General features: G+C 39.2%; 1 protein-coding gene across 3 annotated transcripts in view; it reads right to left on the reverse strand.

Annotated features, from left to right (window-relative positions):
• CXADR (CXADR cell adhesion molecule) overlaps nucleotides 1-15,582 on the reverse strand; it is a 55,840-nt gene that overhangs the window by 34,316 nt on the left and 5,942 nt on the right. The gene's annotated exons all lie outside the window — the stretch shown is intronic.

A 15,582-nucleotide genomic window follows, 5' to 3' on the forward strand; every position in this document is an offset into this window, starting at 1 on the left:
AAGCGTCTGCCTTCGGCTCAGGTCATGATCCCAGAGTCCTGGGATCGAGCCCCGCATCGGGCTCCCTGCTCGGTGGGAAGCCTGCTTCTCCCTCTCCCACTCCCCCTGCTTGTGTTCCCTCTCTCGCTGTATCTCTCTCTGTCAAATAAATAAATAAAATCTTAAAAATAAATAAATAAATAAATAAATAAATAAATCAGATTCTGTAATTTTTACTGAACGCTTAAAAATACTTTTTTTTGAGAGCGAGCAAGCGGTGGGGAGGGGGAGAGGGAGAGAGAATCTTAAGCAGGCTCCATGCCCAGTTGCCTGATGTGGGGCTCAATCTCCTCAATCTCAGGACCATCTGAGATCATGACCTGAGACGAAATCAAGAGTCAGACACTTAATCAATTGAGCCACCCAGGCACCCCTTAAAAATATTTCTAAGCAATAAATCTGATAACAACTCAAAGAGAAGAAATGCTGTGAATTTATGTATTTTTGAATTTATCAAATAGTTGACCTTAATATTATCTTTAAGACTTCTCTTACTGTTCATTCCTTCCCATTTCTTTTCGGAAAAAGTCCATCATATTATTGTTAAAAAGACATCTTAACATTCCATAACTTATTCTGGAATTTGTATTCTATAAAATTTCCACTTAGATCACAGAGAATTAATGCTGAATGGCAATATCTGAAAAGTATATAAAAACAAAAATAAGATGTCCTGAGGCCCAAACAAAAATTCCAAGACTCTTCTGATTAAGTCTGTTAAAAAGAGATGGTTTAAACCCACTGTATCTTTATGAGAACTAAACAGTAAGTCTCCTCTTTGCTCCTAATGGTTTACTATAACCAAACTAGTATCATTCACATGCAAAAAAAGGTAAAAGTAAACTACAAGCAAAATGGTAGTTTGATACATATCAGAGAAAAAATACTGAGTTTAATCCATTCACATTTTGTTTTTCAAGAGAAAAACAATTTTGTTCATACCAATTCACATATAAAAATAGGTTTGTTCACTACGTATGTCTTGTAAGATCAAAGTTTGAAAAAGTCAACAATTAGATATAAAATGTAAATTTAGTATGTAAATAAACTACCACACAAAACTTACTTTTTAAACTATTTACACTATGAAAGTTTGCATAGCACTAGTTTGTCACATCTGTTTTCCTTGAGATAACCCAACATTTTCTGTATGCAGAACCAAAGTCTCAACTGGTCATTCACTTGGTCCTCCCCATCACCCAACACTGACTTGCAGGGCTGGATGGTGACCTGGAAGAGGCCCTAAACATGAAGACTATGGTACATAGGGCCTGCCTCTCTCCCCTTTCCTTCCCCTGCTGCCACCAAAATACTATCTTACAGCAAAATTAAGAGTAAGTAAATCCAAGTCCTAATTCTCTATAATGATGACTTTGATGTTTTTTTCAAATAATAAACCCCAACAGACCAAACCAAAATGAAGAATTAAATTATCAGCCACCCCACGATCCTTTCCATTATCCCCAAAGAAGCTTAATACATATCAACTGTCACTTGTAATAAAATGTTAATAAAGTTGAAGCCAACAGATTGAGAATGAAAGATGTTACATTTGAACCATTTATATTCAAGCACCATCGTAAGCTTTTAATCACATTTAAGGGCACTCCTCAAATAGCAGATCCAAACTGGACACAAGACTATCTGCTCCCTTAAATCAGAGGCTAGCCTAACTCTGACCAACAGAATAGTCTGAGCGCAGTTCCGAGGCGAGACCTCAAGAGACCCTGCTGCCCCCACCCTCGCCCTCTCAGACCCCTGCCACCGAGTGACCAAGCCACACAGGAGAGAACAAAGGTGTTCAACAGCTGCAAGTGCTCAATATGCGGCCACCTTAGAATTTCCAGCCCCCGTTCCAGACCAGCTGCCTGCAGCCCCATGGGTGACCAGAACTTCCCATCTCAGCCTGGCCTAAACTGGCAATCCACAGGATCACAAAGCAACACATAATTTTTTGTTTTAAGCCTCTGGAGTTTGGGTTGGTTTGTTACAAGTAAAAACTGATGATATACCATCCAAACCCAGTGATTCAGTCCAAATGGACTGTTTAATATCCTAAAAAAGGTCCATTACTATTCCAATCTCCATTTCATGTCCACATTTTTATTTAAAATTATGATTTGGTATTTATGTGTATAATCTCAAGTGTTTCTCCTGAATTAATATTCAATCCTCTCAATAAATACTTTCTACCATTTCTAATAAACTCAGTTCCAATTCCTACCTCATTCACTCAGGCACTCTTCTACCTCTCTAGCCTACAGTGATTTATCTTTCTGTCTTTCTACAAATATTCACAGTACTTTACTTTCTGCTATCTGATTACCCTTTTGGCACTTACTTAGTATTTATACTATCTTGGGGTTTTTTCCTTTATAAGCTTTATTGTGAAGTTGACTTATTAGGTAGCCTCCAAGGTTTTGTCATGTGTTCTAGATGTTGATGAGCTTGTCTTCTTCCCATACCTTGCATCTTTAAGTAAATTTTAAAATTCCATGTCCTGATTTAAATCATTAGCCCCAAAAGGGTTTAAAAATTTTTGTGGATGCCTCTATCTCTTGTTGTAGTTCCTTGCACATTATCAGAAAAGAACTGGTGACTAGATCATAAATCTGATCAGTTTTATAAAGGTTGAAAAAGAGTATTAATCTACCAGAAGTTGTTCCTGCTATTTGAGAATCTCCTTTCTATAGCTACAATTTGTTACCTCCATTTGTCTGAGTATTGATACTTTATGTATTAAGGTAAGAACAATCTGAGTACACTCCAGAATGAAAATTCCATTCCAAAATGAATCAAGACATAGCCCCAAAATATCAAAGCCAGAATATAAAAGAAAACGAACTTTTGTTTAAAAAAAAAAAGTTAAAACTTTCTGGTCCCTCTGTGCTTTTTGAGTTTTTATTTTATAAAAATCAAAAAAGTCAAATGACACCAAACATCTAAATGTGTACATATTCAAATCCTAACCATGCTCTCTGTACTTCTATTGCAGTCATTAGAATAAAATGCAACTCAGTTTTCATGATAGTATCTTTCACTCTTTCTCGTTTGACACATAAAAATTACTTTTATCTTAAAACACTACCTTAGGAAACAGTTACATATGTATAAAAATGACCGCAAAGATATATCCTAAACTGTTAAGAGCAGTTATTTTTTGAGAACTGAGATTTTAAGGTGTTTGCCCATTTCTGCTTTATACTGGTATTTTCTTAATGCGTGCTGCTAAAAAAAATATTAAACAGATTTTTAAATGGCTTTCAGCATTTTTCTAAAAAAAAATGTTTAAAACATTCAACTGCTCTTCAATGTGTTGCACTAGAAATGAATTAAAATCTCAAGATTGTACAAAACAGTCACTGGGTTTCCTAGCAACACTGAAGGGGCTCTCTGCACAGAGGCATAGTTTTTCAAGTGCTGAAGTATGCAACAGTCACAAATTGTAGGAGACAAAAGGCTGACACTAGGTCCCATGCAGTGTCTCTGAAGACTCTTTCGAATAGGTGCTGCCCAATTCTATTTATGCAGCAAATTAAGTGATAATTTAAACTGCAAACTACTTGCAGGTTCACACATGGCCTGAAAACTAAATCAAATAACAAATCTTATAATTTTATTTAAACTGATATTCAGTGTGGTGAAATATGTAGAACATTATGAACTGCAAGTATTTGCAGAATCCAGTTAATAAGTACTCAGCACTGGATTATATAAGTAAACAAACTGAATCACATCCCATTTTGGCAGTGACTGAAATAACATCTCCCAGTTTTCTGCTTGCTTTTTTTTTTAATCTCCAAATTTCAAACACTCGGATCTTCAGAGCTTCTCTTCTGCCCAGTCTGACTTCTACTGGAGCATCAAAATGACACCAGCTCATCACAGTATTTTTTAGCCTTGATGATGTCATCACCTACCAAACATTAGAAGATCTATTTCTGCCCCAAGAATGGAGGAGAAACGAAGATAATGGAAGACTCTATTCCTCTAGCAGGAAGGCAACATTTTGAACCAAGGACCTGCTTTGATTTCTCTAACAGACTTCTTCAAGTTTAAGCTACCCATTGACCTGGATGGTCTTCAGTTATCTTTTTCTTCTTGCAATCTTAAAATCATTGGAAAATGGAAAGTGCCCATGAAACTTTATGGCTGATTTAAAAAGAGAAAGAAGTAAACGTGAAAATTTTCAATTATGTTTTGAGTAAGTCTTAAAATTAAAGAACACCAAAGCTATGAAGGAAAAAAACACAAATTTAACTGTATTAGGTCAGAAAACCAGAAGCTAGCTTTTAATAAATTTGCTGAAAAAAGGAAGGTTTTTTTTATTGTTCTATCACTTGGGAAACAAAACAGAATAGCTTCCAACATATTTTTCATGTTTTTACTTCTATCAACAAGATACTAAATGTTAAGTCTGACCAGTGATGGTGTATGCACGGGGATTTTAAAGATCACGTCTGAGTCCAGGCACATCTTCTAGGAGGCATTCCTTGTGCCCAAACATGGATTGAATTAGATGTCCTGTATGTACACCTTGGGCAACTGATAAGGCCTCCATCATAAGCACTTTTCCGGCTTTACTGAAGTTGCTACTTTACTGTGTGTCCTCCTACTCTGTACCCCCAGTGAACATTTCACATCTGATTTTGAAGTCAAAGACTCAGCTAAAAAAGGACGAAGGAAGGAGAGAAAGAAAAGAAAAAACACAACTCACAGGCACAAGTACCTTCATGTAAGAAAAGGAAAACAGATGAAAGATGGTCCATTTCAAAACAGTGGAGAAAAATTAACAAGTTGTAATGCAGTTAAAAGTAGGTGAAAATCAGGTGCCTGGGTGGCTCTGTCGTTAGGCGTCTGCCTTAGGCTCAGGTCGTGATCCCAGGGTCCTGGGATCGAGCCCCGTGTCGGGCTCCCTGCTCGGCGGGAGGCCTGCTTCTCCCTCTCCCTCTCCCCCTGCTTGTGTTCCCTCTCTCGCTGGGTCTCTCTCTGTCAAATAAATAAATAAAATCTTAAAAAAAAAAAAGTAGGTGAAAATCAGTTAAGACTTTTCTCTATTAAAGACGGAACTATGATAAAGTATCTGGGGCCAATCAAACATAGGAAATCAAAGAAACGAGAGGAAGCACTGAGAAGAAAAAGTAAGTCCTATCTGTGGAGCACTTGTGTTTGTGCATGCTGCCCACTTTCTCCCCTGGCCCACCCTCTCCCACTGAGAGCATCTCTAGCCACTTATCAAAGTACCTCTTACCTGTCACCTCCTTTCTGAAGTTTGCCCCGTTCTTCACAGGCCGTGTTCAATTGCCTCCTCTGTATTACACAACGTGTTCCTCTATTGTTGGGAATTGTTTACGGGGCCCCATCCGAAGCCCATACACTTTCACTCAGTTGACAGTGTCTCAGGGCTTCATCTCTGAAGGGTATGTCCCAAGCCTCATTTAATAAACCCCCGGAGGGGCGCCTGGGTGGCTCAGCTGGTTAATTGTCCGACTCCAAATTTCGGCTCAGGTCCTAAGATGGAGCTCCGTGGCAGGCTCTGGGCTCAGTGGGGAGTCTGCTAGAGATCTTTCTCCCTCCCCCTCTGCCCCTCCCCCTGCTCACACTCTCTTCCACTCTCTCTCCAAAATACGAAATTCAAGGGGCGCCTGGGTGGCTCAGTCGTTGAGTGTCTGCCTTCGGCTCAGGTCATGATCCCCAGAGTCCTGGGATCGAGCCCCGCATCGGGCTCCCTGCTCAGCGGGAAGCCTGCTTCTCCCTTTCCCACTCCCCATGCTTGTGTTCCCTCTCTCACTGTATCTCTCTCTGTCATATAAATAAATAAAATCTTAAAAAATAAAGAAATTCATAAAATCTATAAAAAAAAATAAATAAATAAAACAAAAATACCCCCCCCCCCCCGACCTGGTGTTGGCCAAAACTGCTGAACTTTAAGTAGAGAGCAGGAGCTCAGAGTAGAGGGAAGGTCAAGGAACTGTTTACTGTTTGAAAGAGGAGGTGGGGACGCCTGGATGGCTCAGTCAGTTAAGTGTCTGCCTTCGGCTCAGGTCCTGATGTCCTGGGTTCGAGTCCACATCAGGCTCCCTGCTCTGCGGGGAGCCTGCTTATCCCTCTGCCTGCCACTCCCCCTGCTTGTGCTCTCTCGCTTGCTCTCTGACAAATAAATAAATAAAATCTTTAAAAAAAAAAAAAGAAAGAAAGGAAAGAGGTGGTGATTAATGGGACACAAAACCATCAGTCCTTGGGGGAAAAGTGTAAGAAGGAGGGCCATGGGACACCATGAATCCAGGAAAGCAAAGGAATAGAACAATGATCCCTAGAAAGGAGATAGAGCTCAGAAAAAGCTGAACAAACCTGGTCATGTGCTGATGCTTATTAATTTATAATACTCATATTACAAGAAATATTAGCAAATCTGATAAGAAATTAACAGTATACAACTTTATAGTTCCATTAACATGAGAGAAACTGGACATTAAGAAAAACTTAAAAAAACCCTTCTATTTGTAAATATTCTAAAATCACAACTGTAGCTGAAGAGAAGTTACTTGTCCTATTTTTCAACTATCCTTAGAAAACGAAGCAAAAATAAAAAATACTACATACTGATGCATGGTTTCTCAAAATATCTGGAGTCATTCCAAAGATATTAACAAAAAAGGGGAAAAAAGACTAGAAAAAAAAGAATTTAAATTTACATTCCAAAAGTCTTGCGTATTTCTTTGATTTCTTGGGAAGGGGTACATTATGATGACCTTAACATCGATGGTTATAATTTACTCGATATTAATTTTTTGAAAAATGTCAAAGAATGTCTTAAGAGTTACTATTTTAATGTTAAGAAATAAACTAGGTAAATCAGGAACTGATATGTTTAAGGGACATGTTCATCAGGACAAGTTTAATTCTGTTGTGTGTATCTAATAACAAATACTACAGATGCCTGTGTTAGCAATCAAGTCACTAGGATATTCCAGTATCTGCAAAAATGCAATTCCCGGAGCACCTGGCTGGCTCAGTCAGTAGAGTATGTGACTCTTGATCTCAGAGTCTGAATTTGAGCCTCATATTGCGGGCAGAGTTTACTTAAAAAAAATAAAAATAAAATAGAAATTCTTTTAAAAATGCAACTACCAGGGCGCCTGGTGGCTCAGTCCTTAAGCGTCTGCCTTCCGCTCAGGTCATGATCCCGGGGTCCTGGGATCGAGCCCCGCATCGGGCTCCCTGCTCAGCGGGAAGCCTGCTTCTCCCTCTCCCACTTCCCCTGCTTGTGTCCCTGCTGTCGCTCTCTCTCTGTCAAATAAGTGAATAAAATCTTAAAAAAAAAAAATGCAACTGCCATGCTATTTAGATCATTTCCTTGACCCTCCCTCTAATCTGTGGCAACTTTCCTTTTCACTAGGAAGTTGCTCTGGTATTAGCAATTTATAAAAGCCACCTAAATAGTGAGTCTTTCTAGAAAGGAAAAAGAAAAAAACATTTTAAATATGTTACTATTATAGTTAACTACTCCAACTAGGCCTTTCAATATTGCTGGGGGACAGAAGAAAAACACTTAGAGGAAGGTAGAAATTATGCTCTTTGCTGTCTAGGGGTTTTGCTTGTTTAATTCCCATGTGGGCTACCCAGTACAGTATGTTAATATGTACTCAGAGCTAAAAAAAAATACTTACAGTTAGATAAGTTAATAAGAATGAGAAATGACATTAAGTGGACTTATATGCTTTTCTATGCAGTTTTTAAAATACAAATTTCCAGGGGCGCCTGGGTGGTTCAGCCGTTAAGTGTCTGCCTTCGGCTCAGGTCATGATCCCAGGGTCCTGGGATGGAGCCCCGCATCGGGCTCCCTGCTTGGCAGGGAGCCTGCTTCTCCCTCTCCCTCTACTTGTACCCCTGCTTGTGCTCTCTCGCTCTCTCTGTCAAATAAATAAAATCTTTAAAAAAAATAAATAAAATACAAATTTCCAGCTCCCCGCCCCCATTGAGAAATAAACAAGCAGGTGTCCAGGAAATAAACCGAAATGGAAATGGAGAAATCATTATCTTAACAACAAACAGTAACTAACAGTGACTGGGTGCTTATTATGTGTCATTTCAAAAGTGTACATATATTAACTCTAAATTCTCATAACTCTGAAGGAGGTATGACCATTACCCCATTTTACAGTGAAGAAATAGATACTGAGAGGTATCTAAGCTACTAAGGGGAGCAAGATACAAACCCAGGCAGCCTGGCTGCCAAGCCACATTTATTCTGTAAGTAGTTCACCAGTAAACACACTTGAACACAGAGATCTTGTTTCAAAAATTACTATGGGGATGCCTGGGTGGCTCAGTCGGTTAAGCGGGTGCCTTCAGCTCAGGTCATGATCCCAGGGTCCTGGGATATAGTCCTGCATCGGGCTCCTTGTTCAGCAGGGAGCCTGCTTCTCCCTCTGCCGGCTGCTCCCCCAGCTTGTGCACTCTCTCTCTCTCTGACAAATAAATAAAAATCTTTTAAATAAATAAATACATAAATATCACTATGAATCACCAGTAGCAGGTTTTAGACCCCACTCCAATCACCACGGGTGGAGGAGGGTTTGGAATTCACACTTTTCCTCCGTTATACTAAACTTCTAAGGAGACAGAACTCCTCTGCATACTAAACTTCTAAGGAGACAGAATTTTAGGTAGCACACGGTTCAGGAGTTTGGGTCAATCTTTATTTGTCAGTTTTTGTTTAATTTTATTTTTAAGTAATCTCTACATCCAATATGGGGCTTGAATTTACAACTCCAAGATCAAGAGCCAGACAAGTGCCCCTGGGTGAACTTTTTTTTTAACAGGGAAATAAATACCAGACTAGGAATCTGTTGTCATTTTTCACAAAACAACAACAACAAAACCCACTATCATTATGGACATGTTGTTGCTTCTTTAGGGCTTAAACATAAATTAAGGGTGTTGAACTAAAATATCTATTTCAGATCTAAATATGTCCTAATTTTAGACAATCAATCAACCAAGGAGTCTTCCCCAACATCCATCTCCTCCCCTTCTTCCGCAACTCAAAGGTAGTAAGCGGCAGTTCTCAAGAGCTCACTTAAACGTGCAGACATTTGTGACACATGAGCGTATTGAATTATGGAAGCAGTTCTGTCCATTAATAGCATGGGCTCCAAAAATCTGGGTTCAAATTCATATTGAGCTTACTAAATGCTTGGCTATAGGCAAATTTCCAGCCTTATTAAGTTAGTGTTTTTCTCCTTTAAAATGGGAATTAATAGTAATAATGCCTACTCCATTGTAAGACTTAAAGAATGTATGAAAAGCTTTTAGAACAGTTCCAGCACAACCTGGTATCATCTTTCAATAAACAATATCTAATTTTAGTATATGTGCTGCCGAAGCGAGCACCAATAAACAATATCTAATATGAAAATTCACTGTCATCTTATAAGCCTGTCACTTCTACTAGGACATAAACTCCTATAGTGTTGAGAAGGTATTTTTATCTTTTATCCCTTACACTTAGCAGTGCCTTCCATACAGGAAGAACTCATCAAAATATGTTATGTAAATAAAGGACTCTGAAATGTATCTTCTTTGTTTGAAAAAAGAGCACAACTAGTGACCTAGGCCAAATCTGATTTAGTAATGGCTTTGGGGAGTTGCAATGGGATGTATCTATCTACAGAGTTAAATGTGTTGGTAGGAAGAAAGTGGTAGAGTGTGGTGTGGGGTCAAGGAAGGGTTGTTTTGAAATGAGAAATGTAGAGCATGTTTCTATGAGTCAAAAGGAAAGAGCAAGTAGAATGAAAGAGGTTGGGGCGCCTGGGTGGCTCAGTTGGTTAAGCGACTGCCTTCGGCTCAGGTCATGATCCTGGAGTCCCTGGATCGAGTCCCGCATCGGGCTCCCTGCTCAGCGGGGAGCCTGCTTCTCCCTCTAACCCTCCCCCCTCTCATGTACTCTCTCTCTCTCATTCTCGCTCTCTCAAATAAATAAATAAATCTTTAAAAAAAAAAAAAAAAAACAGAAAGAGGTTTAAAAATACACAAAGCAGAAAACTCAGAGACTGAAGGATCAACACCCCACAAAAGAATGATGCCTAAAAAAAAAAAAAAAAAAAAAAAAAAAAAAAAGAATGATGCCTAGAAAATAGGAAACAAGACACCTTTAAGTAAGAATGGGAGGGGGGTGCCTGGGTGGCTCAGCCAGTTACTTAAGGTCTGACTCTTGATTTGGGCTCAGGTCATGCATGATCTCAGGATTTTGAGATGGAGCCCCACGTGCGACTCCACGCTCAGTGGGGAGTCTGCTTGAGATTCTCTCTCCTTCTCCCTCTGCCCCTCACCCCCCACCCCCGCTCACGCGCTCTCTAAAATAAATAAGTAAATCTTAAAATCAATCAATTAATTAATAGATAAGAATGAAGAAAAGGACATAAGAGGGCTGGTACAACTATGGATAAGCTTACACACTGAGGTATAAGAAATTAAGGGAATGTGTAACTGATCGAATCCAAATGATACAAGTTCATAGTTGATGAAGCTGAGCTTTATCATATCGTTTTTCCTCGTTTTATATATTTGAAAACTTCCATAATTAGGATGTTTAAAAAAATGATATGGCACTATACACCCACCAGAATAGCCAAAATGAAAAAAAGCCATGATGAGGATGTGGAACAACTGAAACTCTCATGCTCTATTGGAGGGAGTGTCACCTGGCACTATTAATTGTGGAAACCTGCTTGGCAATTTCAACTAAAGCTAAACATAGGTATTACCTGTGGGACCCCAGAAACACCATTCACAGGGAGGGAAATGTGTACGCATGCGCACTGAAACACATGAAGGAGAATGACGCAGCATTTTTCACAACAGCAAAAAAAATGGGGGAAAAAGCCCATCAGCAATAAAATGGGTAAATCAATTGTCATACAGTCACATAATAGAATACCACATAGCAACGCAAGTGAATAAACTACAGCTACACAAAATCAGTAATCTTTCTAACGTGGTAAGTGAAAGTTAGACAAAAACAGAGACTGTATAAGTCCATTTATATAAAGTGTTAACACTAATCTACATAGTTACAAATCAGAAGAGAGTGAAGAATTGACTAGGAAAGCTTGCGAAATTGGGATATGTGAGGGGAAACAGAAGTGACTACTGTTTTGAGGAACTTGGCTCTCAAGGGTAGAAGGAAAGTGGTTAAGTGTGATGTGTGGTCAAGGAAGGGTTGTTTTGTTTGTTTAAAGATTTTATTTGACAGAAAGTGTGCACAAGCAGGAGGAGCAGGCAGGCAGAGGGAGGGAGCAGGGAGCCAGATGAGGGGATGTGGGGCTCGATCCCAGGGTCCTGGGATCACGACATGAGCCGAAGGCAGATGCTTAACCAACTGAGCCACCCAGGTGCCCCTGAAGGGTTGTTTTGAAATGAGAAATGTGGGATATATTCTATTTCCTAATCAGGGTGAGATTAAACAGATGGTTCTCCTTTGTGAAAATGCTTGTGTTTTTGTTAAAAATATAGTGTCCCTATGCTTTATAAATGGACTTTACAAAAAAAAAAAAAGAAGTCTAGCCACATTGGGACAATAAAGTCTTCCCAATGTACACAGCTGTGCACCACAGTCCTTGAGCAGGAGCAAAGAAACTGGCCTGTAAGATCAATCCATATCAGAGACAGAACTGAGCTCTGACCAGGGGACCCTGGATTACTGAAGAAATTCTGGTTTTAAAGTAACCAGAAGTGGGGTAGAAGGTGGTAGGGCCCAAAGATCTTAGGGACAGAAGGTCTGATGAAGTTCAGGAAGCTAGGTGACAGCGCCAACAGAGTTCAAGATTTCTTCAGGGAAAGAAGTATAAAGAGAAGGCTGCTTCAGTAAGCTGGAGAGAAAAATCACTGTATTTGAGAGGTCACGTAACTGCTGTGTAAGAATGTTAGAAAAGGGGTGAGTGGGTGGCTCAGTCAGTTAAGCAACTGACATCGGTTCAGGTCATGATCCCAGGGTCCTGGGATGGAGCCCTCTGATGGGCTCCTGGGGGAGTCTGCTTGTCCTTCTCCCTCTGCCCCTCGCCCCGGCTGGTGCTCTGTCTCTCTCTCAAATAATAAACAATAAATAAATAAATGTAAATCCTAACAGACCAAGATAACGCTATGATGGGAGGGGGTGGGACAGGAGTATGAGGCAAGGCATATCTTGGTCATTGTGGAGAAGCAACCAAAAATTTGGTGTAAACAGAGGGCAGGAGTCTCACAGGTTGAAGGGTTGGTACATAAAGTGGAGGGAGCGGAAAGTGGTCAGGAGAACCCAGTGGGGCCGCAAGAGAATAATCAGAAAACCATACATCTTTATATCACATAACATTTCTGCTCTGATCCCCAGCCTGCTCTGCTTCTCTGGCCCCAAGCTTGCTGACAGTATCAGAATGGTGTCTTCCTCATATCTTCTGAAGCATTTATCACAACACCTCACCCATATGTACACATTATGATTTATTGACCCCCAAATGTCTTCCATAGGAATTCAAGTTCTAAATAAGAAATATTTAATATATGTTATAAATCAGGACCAGGGAAAATGTAAATTATAGTGGAAAGCCAGGGGGACCTAAGAATGTAAACATGCAGATATTTTTTCTGTCAGTATTTGTTGAACCGGATTGTGACACACCCTTTCCCTGCCCTCCTGTCTCTCTCTCCCTCACACACACACACACACACAGAAATACTCATCTCAGTAATTTCAAATGCAATCAGAATTAAGTCTCAGCCTTTTGTCAATCCATGCAGTATATTACCTTCCCCACGTTCCTTAATACAGATGCTAATTTCAGAATTCTCTGGCAAAACAAATGCAAGTAGCGTATTTTGCATTATGGGTAAAGCAGATCCACTGCCATGGTGAATATTTCATCATCTTTACAGTATAATATGTATTGCTCTATTTTTAAAAACCTGCCTTTTCCTCCTTGCTCATAAAAACCTCAGGCTCTCTTCCTTTAATTAACATGAAACAGTAAAAGTAACTGAGTACTTGGCAAAAAACAAAGCAAACACACATACACAAAACTCAGGTAAAGTGTCTTATAAAGATGAGATCACAGAAAATTAGAAAGCAAAGAAATAGATATAAGAGCAAAATGAGTAAATATTATCCCCTTATGGAAAATCCTGAAGGTAATAAAGGGTTAATTACAATAAGAAAATCACCCCTGCTGTAAGCATATCTAACTTGATTGCTTCAACTCACAGTAATTCCTTTCTAATATCCCTTTCTAATATCTAATAATTTTAGATATTCAATATCTAAAATTTGAAGTGAATTCAAATTTCCCTAGCAACCATCATCAGGGGCCAGTCTATCCTTATTTTCTACCTTCCCATAAATGCATTTATTTCCCTCACACGCAAGTTAAAAATGTGATTTTTTGTGCATGTATTTCTTTTTTCTCCCTCATACCTAAAATGTAAATGCATCGAATAAGGGCAGCTGATATAATTTTGTGCATAAGTAAATGTTCTGATAATTCCAAGAAACTAAGTAAGAAACAAGAGACTTTATTTAGCTTGTTACCAACAGGAATACTGTGTGATACAAATAATTATAATTATCTCATGAGCACATCACACCCATGATTTTTCAGTTAGTAGGATGTTCGGAGACTAGATATGTTAGAAGGTGACTGGAACTAAAGCTCTGATTTCTAGACTTGGGCTGACCAACAGGGTAGCTGCTACCCACATATGACTACTGAGCACTTCAAACATGGCTACTGCGATTTGAGATGTAGTATGAGATTTCAGACTTAGTATGCGGGAAAAATTTAATCTTATTAATGTTTAATTTGATCACATATGGAAATGATATTTTGTATATACTGGGCTAAACAAAATATATTCTTTTTGAAGAACTGTAATGTCTCACAACTCTTAGACTCAAGTATTTCTACAAGGCACAACCTGCTAGGGCTGAGGAGCCCAAGAGCTCCAATTCCATCTAAATCCCACCACCCCTATAACCTCTGCAGATATGCTTAAGGCAAGCCAGAAAAAAAAAGAACAAAATATATATATTCAAATTAATTTCACCTTTATTTCTTTTTACTTTTAAATGTGGCTACCAGAAAACTAAATTACATATGTGACTTCCATTACATTTCTACTGGACAGCACTGTTTAGACCAATGTCACAATTTATTGGAGTTAATTCCTATAAATGAGAATAATACAAAATGTTCTTCCTACCGGGAGGTTGTCAGCAGAGCAGATTCAAATGAGGCACTTATAAAATTGTCTTAAAAAATAAGTTACATCGGGACACCTGGGTGGCTCAATCGGTTAAGCATCTGACTGTTGGTTTCAGCTCGGGTTATGATCCCAGCAGGGGAGTCAGCTTGTCCCTACCCCACACCTCTCTCTCTCTGGATGTAAGTTACATCGTAACAACTATGCATTTTGGTTCACTGTGATGATCTCGATTTAGTGACTGCAACATGTTTATAGCACTGATTCAAATTCCATCCCTGATGAAGTTATATAAATAATGCATATACTGATACCTTTTATTGCAAAATATAAATTTAAAACTTGTATAATGTTCTCGTGTTTTTTGAAACAAAATATATGTGTATGTTTACGGGGGAAAAAAAGGTACAATCACTTTTCTAGCCCAGAGTTACCAGTTCATTCTGAAAGTATCAGATTTCACATTGTACAACCAAGTAGTTAGAGATTCTTCTCAATTCTTACTGTACAACAACCCAGGGCACAACACACTCAAAAGGTTTTGTCTGGCCCATTAGGGAAAACCCCCATGGGAATTGCTGGTATTCAAGAGTTCAAAGCTCTCTTCACTGGGGAATCCAAGTGACACTGAAAGGGTTAGCTACAGTCACTCTAACAATTCAACAGAGATGTGGCTGAATTTGGTTCACTGTATCTGAATATGTCCTGAGATTCCTTGAGAGCATGGGATCTGTGCAGCCAAACTACCCTTCCTCTGGAGAAACCTATAAAACTCACTCAGAACATACATTTACACTATGGGATGGTGAAAAAGTAACCACACTTAGTTACTTGAAATCTACATACATTTTTATTTCTTGGAAGTAAATGAAATCAAAGTCATTCCCATTCCAACTTGTAAAATACCTTTGAAATAATAAAGGTGATTTAATAGTTTCAAAGGAAATTTGCATTGTCTCAGTTAACCAATTAATACTGGTTAATTTGACTGTAAATCCTTTTTCTCACCAACTATCAAAAGACAAACTAAACCATGCCATTGATCTCACACCTACCCTAAAAATAGACTGTTATTATCTCCCTCCCTTAGCCTACCTTCCCTTTGTCAACAGGACAGACCATAGTCTTTCTCTTCTATAGCACACTGCTAATTAAAATAAATTGCAGAAGCGCCCAGGTGGCTCAGTTGTTAAGCATCTGCCTTCAGCTCAGGTCATGATCCCAGAGTCCTGGGATCGAATCCCACATCCGGCTCCCTGCTCAGTGGGGAGACAGCTTCTCCCTCTCCCACTCCCCCTGCTTGTGTTC

This window comes from Halichoerus grypus, chromosome 1 (genome assembly GCF_964656455.1).
Source record: "Halichoerus grypus chromosome 1, mHalGry1.hap1.1, whole genome shotgun sequence".
Lineage (NCBI taxonomy): Eukaryota > Metazoa > Chordata > Mammalia > Carnivora > Phocidae > Halichoerus > Halichoerus grypus.